The sequence below is a fragment of the Nipponia nippon genome, unplaced genomic scaffold, assembly GCF_047370975.1.
Source record: "Nipponia nippon isolate SJK-2023a ecotype South Korea unplaced genomic scaffold, ASM4737097v1 scaffold_1, whole genome shotgun sequence".
NCBI classification, from domain to species: Eukaryota; Metazoa; Chordata; class Aves; order Pelecaniformes; family Threskiornithidae; genus Nipponia; species Nipponia nippon.
This window is the reverse complement of record NW_028262290.1, coordinates 144,911,712-144,922,963: the sequence shown is the minus strand read 5'-3', so window position 1 is coordinate 144,922,963 and position 11,252 is coordinate 144,911,712. Positions and strand designations below refer to the sequence as shown.

The window sequence follows — 11,252 nt, the reverse complement described above, 5'->3', positions numbered from 1 at the left end:
AAATACAGTCGCATTCAATGAGATTCTACTGTATTAATTTTACCCCACTCTGTCACTTACACCATGTAATCTTTTTATCCTGAATTAATCTGTTTCTTCCCAATACAAGCCATGGGATGGAAACATCTTCTGACATGTCATGGCATCTATTCTCTCTCCTGGTGCCTTTGACTTCCAATTTTGAGAACAGTGGAAGGAACTTGAACGGGGAAGCAGCTAACTCCTCCTTCCCTGGGCAGCCATGCCTACGTCTCCACTGCATACCTCCAAAGGAGTATTTAGTTCATTCTGTGCATCAGGAGGTTAACCCTGGTTCACCTCAGCTCTGTAGTGAGAAAATTCTGTAGGTCCATCTGAAACACCTAGAGAGCCACTTCCCTGAAGCCTTTGGAAATCCCTGAAGTAGTCAGAGTTTTGCTAGCAATCCAGCAATTTGAGATCTGCCTCTGCCGAGGTGATCTATTCTGCAGGAGAGAGGAGGCAAGAGGATTTGGCTTCAGCCTTGGGTAGCCTCCAACCCCCTTCTGATACGGGGGGCAGATCTTCAAAGGAAACCCAGCCACTGCTGTGAATCTGGACTCTTGCAGTGGTTCATTGCTTTCAGCCTGGGAGTGTAGATGGAGTTAAAATAATCCCTGTTCTAACAGTTCACCCATCTCATTTTTTACCACTATGCCCTCTGGGAAGTGTGACTGGCTGAAAGAACCATATTTTGTTCTGAAAAGCTTAGAAAGAGGCTTAATGTTGTGACAGACTGGAAATTGGCTGAGAAAACAAAGGATGAAGTGACAGCAAGAACTGTTTAGAGAGTAGGAATGTGGGATTTAACAAGAGTACACAGAAAAAACAAACTAGTTCCAAAGTATAAATGCTGATCTTGCATATCTGAGGTAAACTGAGAAGGTTTCCATGTTTCGCAGATTTTTCTAGCACTTGAAGTGGACCAGATGGTCATTTGGTGGGAATTAGTTTAGTGCCATGAAAGTTAAGTTGCTGGTTTACACGAGCTGATATGTGGCCCTTTATGTGTATAAAACACATGATGTGTATTTCTCTTTTCTATATTGCTTTAAGTTTTCTAAACTACATCTCTCTAGATCATTCTTTGGAAAGCTGAAATTCAGCCACTCTCATTTCATTGTACTAGGTCTTACTTGGTTTAAGGCTATGGCAAAGACATTTTTTCCTCTCCGTTATGTGTGAGTCCCTTCTGACTCTGAGAACATTACATTGTCTTCACAAAGGATTGATGCTGTTTATTGGACATAAAACTAAAGGGGGCACTAAAACCAATGATAATAATACAGTATCTGCCGACAAATAGCTTTTCTGACACAAAACAACAAAATGACTTATTGCTGTAAGTGTCAATGAATGCTTTTAAAATGCTTTAATTGCACAGTATCTATTTCAGAATATTGAAATGCAGAGGTAATTTGGGCTAAAAGAAGACATGATTCACAGTCAAGATGTAAGCTGTGACTTGACAAGGGGTTTAATAGCTGCCTCAGGCAGCTCAGAATGTGCGATAATGAGAATCCAGCAGAAAAACACATTGTAGAACTGAACTTCAGAATTTGCCAGGGTAAGTGGTGTCAGTGACTAGCTAGTAATGCTCCTTCTATGAGGCAAAGAAGCAGAAGTGGTCACTCTTGACAGCAGTGACTGCTGCAAGCTTCAAGCTAGTTACAAAGTACTCATTTTTGAAGGAAATAATACATGCATTCATATATAGTCGTATTCATATATATGTACATGCATCCATATATAAATATAAAATCTATTTTTGTGGAGTATAGTTCAGTGAAACACATTTCAGCATGACAGAGAAGTAGGTTCATGATAAAGCCTTCACCAATTTACTGTGCTCCGTTGTCTGCTTGTGTCCCCTGCCAAGTCCTTTCTGGGAAGCTGTAAAAAGAAAATTATTTGCTGGCTTAGGGTTGGACTTGACTCTGTTCCCTTCGTTGCTACTGTACTCTTCTCTGCAGGGGATTGTTTTACATTTTCTTAATTGCAGAGACAGCTCATAGTGTTGGCAGTGGTTGTATTGAGAAATGGATTTTAATGAAGTGCCGTTCTTACTCCACTGGAACTTCAGCATTCGCAAGCTGAATGATAGCATCCTGTCAAGGTAATGCTGACAACTTTGTCACCAAGAGGACAGATTTATTTGGCACCCGTGCATTTTGTAGCAAGACTGTGCTTTAAAATGCCTTGCCATGTTGCTTTATGTTTACCTGTATTTTCCTGTTTGAGAATATTGTTACTTGGAAGCAAAATGAAAGGGAAGTTACTGGCTGGACTCTAAGGTGAGATTCCTTTCACCCAACTTTAGATTTTTATGCTGCAGATGTTTGCAGCCAGGGTAGGTACCCAAGTTTCCCTTTCAAGAGAAAGAAATGGGCACTTGAAGGTCTCAGTTCATTTAATCTTTTGTAGACGTCTAATTTGAGTTGAGGTGAATCCCATGTTAGCCTCTTTAGCTGTAAAGATAGCATACTGTAGCTGGCTCTGCAAACAGTATTCCTACAGGAACACTGATAAAGGCCTCCTGCATCCACACTGTTCATACGCTGCCCCATCAGGAGAAGGCTGGTTGTATCCCTGCTGCATAACACCTTTGCCTTGAGAAATTCTCCAAAATAGACCATTTTCCAGGACTTCCAAGCCCCACTTGGAACAAATGGAGGAAAACATTGCAGATGATCTCTCAAAGTGGGAAATCAATCCCATATTTTTGAAGGTTTTATCTACTAGAAGGTTCAAAGTCCTGCATCTCTTAGCAGCTTCCTAAGGAGTGATGCATGCGTGACTGTACTTTCAGTTCACGCTTGTTCCTGCTCTCTCTCCAATGGCTTTTCAACCCAGTTGTGAATTTCAGCCCCATTAACAAGAGGCAGTAATGTCTCAAAAGACATTGTATTCCTAAAAGGTTGTTTTGTTTTTTTAAACTGGTGTTTGAATAGAGAAGGAAGAGCCCAGTGAGTGTCACCGTAAAGGAAAGGCGGCAGCATCAGCTGGGCAGGTACCTGCTCTGTTTGACTCGCCGCTGGCTGAGCTGGGGTGCACGCGCTGGCTGCCCTGCCAGCACCAACGGGCTCTGGGCAAGCCACCGCACCCTGCTAGGAATCCAGGCTGACTGACTGTTCCTCCCATGTTACTCCTAATCACTCATAATGTTGTAAATACCATTAACTTCTAAAGTTGAAGAAGGACCAGAATTTGAGAGAGTAAAAGATGGACACACTGTTCAGAAACTAGAGCAAACAATTGACTTGCCTTCACCTGCAGCATCCTTTTCTGCAATCCCATTTCCTACTGTGAAATCCTCTTAGTATCCCCCTGAAACACGAGTCTAAAGAAAATTGCACTCCGTCTGCAGTTGTGTTTAGCTAACAGAAAAGAGGTCATCTCTGCTGCCTGGGTATTGTCCAAATTGTATACTTAATAGGTCTACTTAAACATCTTAATGAGAGAAAAAGGTGTAGAAAGGCTGCTCCTCCAAGCAATTTATCACAGGAGCTATGGAAAGGTCAACAATGGAAATTTGAAATGCACAATACAAATTCTGTGTGGAGGAAGGGGACCAGCATCCAGGCTGAAATGTCTGTAGGAAAGGGAGAAGAACTGTGCCCCCGAACCTGTCAGGCTGCTTATAACCAACCTGAACAACGACTTAAAATCAGCATGTGCCTGTCAATACCGTGGCTAGTAACTTAAACCTCCTCAGTGTTTGAGTTAGTCTTGAGTGGGTATTCAGAGCGTCTCACAGGCATTAGTCGCTGAAACGCTCCCTTCGTTCCTTGCGCTGCTCTGCTCAGTCCTTACTCTCTGACCCATCCTTATCGACTGAATTCTTGTCCCTGCTGCTTGAGTCTCCATGATTCGAGTGTACCTCTTTTACCTTCTTTATCTCTGAAAGGAACTAATCTGGTTTCCTTTTCTAGCTGTCTGTCTTTTGTTATTCAGAAATCACCGCACTGGGGTAAGAACCAGCTTCACAAGAGGTTACTCACTGTTATACTTGTATATAAATTCATCTTCCCATGACTACAAAGGCTTTTGTGATGTACATTTTCTGTTTGATCTGTTGTTTTCTCATCATATTTTAAGGAATTTTAGTACCCTGCTTTTAAGGCCAGTTGTTAGGTAAGGAGGTAGTGTCTGTCTGTTAAAGACGAAGGCACAGTCCCAGTCCCACAAGTACTGCTCCGCAGTCTGGTAGGGCTTTACCCACTAGTCTTCTCAAGTGTCCTTTTGGCAATTTCAGTACTGTTTTCCAGGAAGGCTTTAGACTGTGGCTTACAATATTTTGAAAAGCATCTGAAATTATCCTAATCATGTGGTAGTGTACTATTTATCATTAGAATAGATGGTATGCAGAGGCCAATAGATAAGTATGAGATTATGTGTCTTGCATTGTCACACTGCTATTTCTCAGTAGTCGGAATAATAATCCAGATGCAGTATATATATATAGTTAGCATAAATAAGTTTGTTTCATGCTATATTGAACACTAGGCATAAAACATGAGACTTTTCTTTACATTTTTAATGGTAACAATATTTTTGTTATTTTATTTCTGTCCTTTGTCTGCTTGCTCAGAATTAAACTTTTCGTTTGTCATTTCTAGACCTTTATTTTGTCCATCATTCTTTTTATCTCTGTGTTTGCTTTCTGGCTTCATGGGCTCTTTTCTTTTACTTTTTAATGAGCTTGGGTATTTGACCTGTTTACCACCTTAGAACAGAATGCAGTAGTCCATTCCATAAAAATGAATTTTCAATATGTTATTGGCCTTTTGCATGCAGCTCTTGAACACCCACCATGGCAGCCATTCTGTCTGCGCCCAGCATGTCTGTGCTCAGCAGTACAAGGCCTTCTCTTTCAGATCTCAGATCAGCTCAAAAGCCAGTATCAAGCTGATATAAACCTTTACTTAACAGGGGTTCCAGTATTCAGAGTGATATTCTGCTCACATCATTCCCTTTTGAAAAATTCTCTTTCACTGTATAGACTGTGAATGACTTGTTTCTCTATAGGTACATTAAATTCTGCTCTGCAAGCTTTTACAAAATGTTTTTCCCTACAAATATAACAGTTCTGGCCAAAGTCTGGATGCTTAAAACGCACACATCTTACATGATCTTTCATATTGCTGCAGGTGCACATTGAATCAGACTACAATTTTCAGTTTTGGGCCTGTAGAAATGCTGGAATTCCTTAATTTTCCTCTGTCCTTCAGTGACTTAGGGTTTGGTTACTCTCCGTACTGTAATACTGTCTTCTGTTCCTTCTAACTCTTGCAATCAGATCTGGTCCTGTTTTGCTAATGCTAAATAATCTCTGCTTTTTCACAGGTTAAATCAGGACTGTTAATGAGATTTTTTCCTTTGATTTCAATATCTGATCCCCATTACAATTCGTTCTGACACAGTGATTAAAATAACAGTATATGATCCATTTTGAGTTAAGTATCAGATCGGCTATACATGGCTCAGAAGTTTTTCCCCTCTGATTGGTCTCTCTTTTAAAGCTGATACCTTTCAAGAGTACTTTCTTTCTCCTAGATGTGATATACCCCTTCAGTATCTTTTGTGCTGCCTGACCGTTGGCTCAGACTTCAATGCTTACCTATGCAAATGCGAATAAATGAAAATCTAGTGCCTGTCTCTTAGCAATATTTAAAAAAATAGCCACGTCAGGGCCATCTTTCTTTCCTGTGCCTTCCCAGAAAACATAATGGTCACTTGAGTTTTTTCCCGTTGTCTGATACATTTCTGGAAAATGTCACCTTTCTTGCAGTTTCTGACTGCCTCTCTATGAAACACTTTATTCACTACTTCTTTCTTTTTCCAAAATGTTCACTCTGTTTTTGAATCCACTTTTGTTTATTCTCTCACTCCTTGCATCAAGGAGTATTCTTTGGTTTGGGAGTTCTTGGAGAATTCAGAGTTACAGCTTTTAAGCACAGTGAGTCATTGTTACAACAAAAGGTAAAAATAAAGACAATGTGAAGAAACAGTACATGAGGGAGGGAGAGGAATCCATGTAGCCCACTCTCAGCCTGCCTGCACATCAGCTAACTCTGACAGGATCGCTCCAAGCCGGCACGTTTCAGTCTCTGTCATGGCCCCTTATCCTCACGTGCACGGCACGCACAGTCTATAGTCACCGGCACTCCAGGAGAAATACTCACTTGATCAGGTAAGTCAGAAACATGTTAAAGAAATATTGTGGACACTGAAGAACAGTAATATAACCCTCTGTACTAGAAGAGGTGTAGACGATAATCATTTCAGCTATTGACAGAAGTAGTAATATGATAGTTGTAAAATATGAAACCTTTCTCAGAGGGTGATATTCAGTGGTTTGTAAAAACACTAGTTGGAAGAAAAAAAAAAAGGCAGTAAAATTGAGCTGTGAGGTGATTGTGAAGAGGATCTGTGCTTCTGGAGATCGATGCTTCTTAAGTTCCGGTGGGGGAAGGATACGTGTGTGCAACACAGCTTTAAGCCCCACGACTCACATAAACTCAAGAAAAATTGCACTGCTACCCTAATAGCTGCTCCCAAAATGTGCTCTTCTGCATTTGCAGGATGAACCTGACTAGTGACTAGCGTGTTGTTAGCAGCAATAAGTAACTCTTGAAAGGTGGTTATTGAAAGCCTTGAGACAATAGAGATGAAAGAGACAAACGGTTATTGTCCCAGTTAAGAATCACAGCCATTTTGAAAGGTGTACCACGTTGAGCAGGAGAGATGGGGACCTACCAAAAGCTCTGCAGGCATAACTGGCAGCAGGGGATGAAGCAATTTAATGATGTGCAAGGCAGCCTCTATAGGTGTAGTATGCAGGATGAGTGTCTGGCAGGAGGGGTGCTTTGCTTTTTTGCTTTTTGCTTTTTCCAATAGCTGTCAACACTAGCAGCAGCAGGAGGTACCCGAGAGTGAATGAGGGTGGGGGAGCTGGGATTATCAGCAAATGACAGTAAATAAGAAAAGTGACTTGAAAAGGCTCTGGGCCCAGAGTGGCTCTAAGAATAGTGAATTGGGACAACAAAAGCAAGAGTGCACTTTGAAAGAAAACAAACGTGCTCTTCTACCTGGCCGCATCTGAACCCTTTCTCAACTGATAGATCAATGCACAAAGCAAAGATGTGTTGCATCTTTCATGTGGCTGTGCTGTTCTATAATAAAACCTGAACAAACAGGTTTTGTTTACCAGCCTTCTAGTGAAGCCGCATTTTTCAATCAGGAATCTTCTCATGTCTCGTTCTTCAGCCTACTGAAGCAAAGGGTTAGATCCTCACTTCACATATTGACAACGTTGCACCAATTTCCAGTGGAGAGTGTCTAGCTGCTCACTTCAGAAGCAAACTTTGTCATGGAAAAAATGTTTAGTTTTTGAGTATGAGGAACAAAAATTTTTTCATCAAACCAAAAGTTCAGTGAAAACCAGGCACCACAATTCTGTGAAGCTGGCAACAACTTTTGATGATGTCTGAACTTACAGACTTTGCAAACAGACCTGGATTTGGGTCATAGGCTTCAGGCAAATAGCCCTCTCTCCCCTTGGATAAACAGCTTCACAATTGTATTTTTCTACTTGTTTAGTTGGTTGGTTTTTAAAACTTGGTTTTGTCAAGGGAAATAAGAATATGTTATGTGCCTTGTAAAGCACCTAACAAACAGCTTGCTTGCTTAGTCAAGGATAGGTTCTTGCCTTGTTTTCTGCCACTGGCAACCTCAGAAAAAGCTTGGGTCGAAGTACCGTGGGTCAGGGATTTTTTTTCTGACTCAATGAGCATACTTATAAAATGTTTCCTGTTTAGTGAATTACTCATTTTTGTCTTCATATCATTGTCTTTTTAGCACCTCCTTAACTGGAGACTATTTTGAGGGGCAGCACCAGCAAAGAAATTGGCAGCAGCATGGAGATCTGACCTGACAGCAAAACTCCCTTCTCACTGTAGTGACCACAACTTGCTCACATCTGAAAACCTTGCCCTCATTCGTGAAAAATATAAACCCCTTAATTAAGACCTCCTATCACTGATAGCCCCTCTCCATGCAGACCCAGGTCAAGACATGAAAACTCTTTCTGATACATCCCTTCTCTGTCTGAATATAACATCATGGAAAATGAAATATGACAGTCAAATCTGCCAGTGGCCGTGAGGTGAATAATAAGTCTTCCCTCTGCTCCCAGTGCGTTCAGCGTTCGTAGCGCTGAGCTTGGCAGAGCTGCTGCGTTTGCTCATTTCCTTTAGTCTGAGCCAACATTCCCAGTAGCGTCAGGACAATTTTAGAAGCAAGATGCGTTCAACTGAACTTCATCTATGAAGAGATGAACAGGTGCTTATAGCTGAGTTTTCAAGTCCATATATTACCTTGATGGCTTTTTTTTCTGTCTGCAATAGAGCAATTTTTGAATATGGGCTTTTGGCCAATCCCCAGATTTCAGGAAGCCATCTACTCCCAAACCTGTTCATTCTGGGAAAAATGCAAATGCAGAGAAGATAGAAACACATCTGCAGTATTTGGAGTAACTGAAATAGGTGAAATAACTGTTGAGCAATATCCAGAATGTCTTCTGAGGTAATAATGCCCTCTCTCAAGCCTGCTAACTCAATGGATTTTAACTCCTCTGTGCTTTGCTACATTGCATGATTTCAAATTATATCTTGGGAAGGAATAGGTATGAGTGCATCCACCAGTGTAAAGAAATTATAAGGAAAGGTTGTGGGGAATCATGAAGGAAGGAGCTGGAGGTTGTGCAGGAGTATATAAGGAGGAATGCATGGACACCCTGACATACAACCTGTGAGGTTAATCTACAGATTTTTGAAGTTTACAACCTGCAAGGCTGAAGATGTGTCAGCTGACATGTTCCAACTTAATCGGAAGCAGCAAAGACCCCATATTGCTGACCAGATCAGCAGACACATAAACCAGCATGAGCCTGGCTGGAGTGTCTGAATGGACACCCACACCGGCAAGTAGTGCCCTGCAACAGGAGTAGATCTGTGGAGTGAAACAGTTGGCACTGAGGATCCAATGTCCACACTATTCGGGGCGGGGGGGGTTGAGGGGGCTGGAGGAGGTTACTAATGCCATTAGTGGTTGGAGCAAATTAGGTACAGTGCAGAAGCATGTCTTCTGGTTTACTTTAATCTGAAAGCAATCCAGCTTGTGCACCCTGAGACCACTCCACAAAGCAAACAAAAAGAGGGTTGATAGGGTGACTGACTTTAAAAACATATTCTCTGAGTGTAAAATGCTAGCGCAGATTCACCCTCTCTCAACTTCTCTAACAATATATAACAGCTGAGTGGAAATCATTCCTAAGGGCAGCAAAAAGTTTGGTAACAGATGAATTAGCACTCACGGGAAACAAAGCAGTATTTGTTCCAGAGTTCTCTATTTAGGATGTTGAAGACTTTCTCATGCAGCTTTAAACAACTTGTAAAATACCACAGACCCACAACTCTGGAAAATGTTGATCGCCTGTGCCTGCGTCTCTGGGCTCTGGCACCGCAGATCTCTGATCCCCCTACCGGGTCCTGGGGTGGTACTGCACAACCAGTAACATAAACCCGTTGCTATTTCCTCTGATCATTAATCACTCGGGATTTCATCAGTACTTAATTGAGATACCTAAGGCACCCTTATAAAGACTATAAAATTTCTTGTGCTTGGAGCCCTTCTCCCTTTCTAAGGCACCTACATTTTCTTTTTCTAGGAATAGCCTTGGTGATAAAATGAGTCACCTAACCCTCTGCCAACAGCAAACACGATGACTGACACTTATACGGCGTCTTCCATGCTGAGAACGTTTAAACCTATGTGTGGAATCCTGCCCTGGCTGCTGGCTGGGCTGTCAATATGATGCCGGAGCCTTTCTACCCGCACAGACCAGGGGCTCTCAGTGTGAGAGTTCAACGCCCTTCCCTACTGCTTTGAAAAGGATCTCTGTGTGTGGCTGTCTGACCTGGCTGGCATACATAAGTGTTAGGTAGAGAGTTATGGTGCTCATATGCCGTGCCGCGGGGAGCAGCAATGGAAGGGACTGTGCAAGTCCTTGGGTGAGGGTCCTGCAGCCACGTCACAGGCGCCTCTCCTCATCCCTCCGAACAGCAACGTGCCAACAGCTCCATCCTCTAGCGCACCAGTGCTCTCTTGAGTACTGCAGAGGTCCAGGCAGTCGAGTATGAAAAGGTAAGGGATGTGAGCTTTATGTTTAACCTGTTCCTGCTGGTTTAACATAAGCAAGACTTGACTGTGTGTCTTAGAAGCATGAATTACTTCCTCAGGAATGTGGTGCCTGGCACCACCAATATGCATCTAACCAAGCATAGCAGCACTAGAAATAATCAGACAAAGGAAAGAGATGTTGCTTGATGGGAGTCAATGATGACATTGAGTCTGTTATTTATATTATATATTATAGTCTCCATTATTTTCTAATAACACCTTTGGGATATTTACTTATCTGTGTTGTCCAAGAGGACCTTTGCTTTATTTCTCATTTACATTCCTCACTAATGTATATCTTAATTGTACAGAGGAGCTGGGTGGAAAAATGTTCCCAGCTCAGTTTTCAGAATCACCTTCTGTAGCCATTGCTGAATTTATTTGTGTTTTTTCTCGCCCAGCTACTAACTAGTCCCAGCTGAGGAAGATGTGATAGGATGACGTTACAGAAATTGTTACTGTAGCACTGCAAAGTTCCTGAAAAATAAAGACGGCGTTTTAGATGAAATCAGAAAGAAGGTAAAATATGAGTGTGAATGTCCTTCCTGAATTTGTCAGTCTGATCATGTACTGATTGAGTGTCCCTAACGCTATAATTATGAAAAGGGAGTTCAGGGCACAAAAGAACAGGCTCTACAAGAGCCTACAGATTGCTCCATTATGTCAAAAAGAAACATGATTCTTCATAAGCATAAATGTCACTCTTCCTACCTCTTTGTGCAAACAGCCAGGACTGATGCCATGGCTGCTGGCAAGGAAAGCTCTGAATCAAAGAGGGAGGCTTGAATATTTAAGTGTAAAGTACAGTTCAAAAGCAGCAGTGCTTATATACGATTGAAATAAAAGGTCTGAGCTTTATACTTCAGTCATGGGCCATTAATTAATATCTCAGTGCCACTCTAAATTACTGGCATGCTGCAAAAGGAGAATGATATATTCTTTTTGGCAGTTCAGCAGCAATTTAAAGAAAAAAAAGCAACTAGCAATTCTTA

At 41.7% G+C, this 11,252-nt stretch overlaps 1 protein-coding gene across 1 annotated transcript in view; it reads left to right on the top strand.

The window, feature by feature from the left end:
- HACD1 (3-hydroxyacyl-CoA dehydratase 1) overlaps positions 1-11,252 on the top strand; it is a 39,633-nt gene that overhangs the window by 24,202 nt on the left and 4,179 nt on the right. Inside the window, exons 8-9 of the transcript XR_015708486.1 lie at positions 9,749-10,224; positions 10,662-10,779. The gene's annotated coding sequence lies outside the window, so the exon portion shown is untranslated. The remainder of the gene's footprint in view (positions 1-9,748; positions 10,225-10,661; positions 10,780-11,252) is intronic.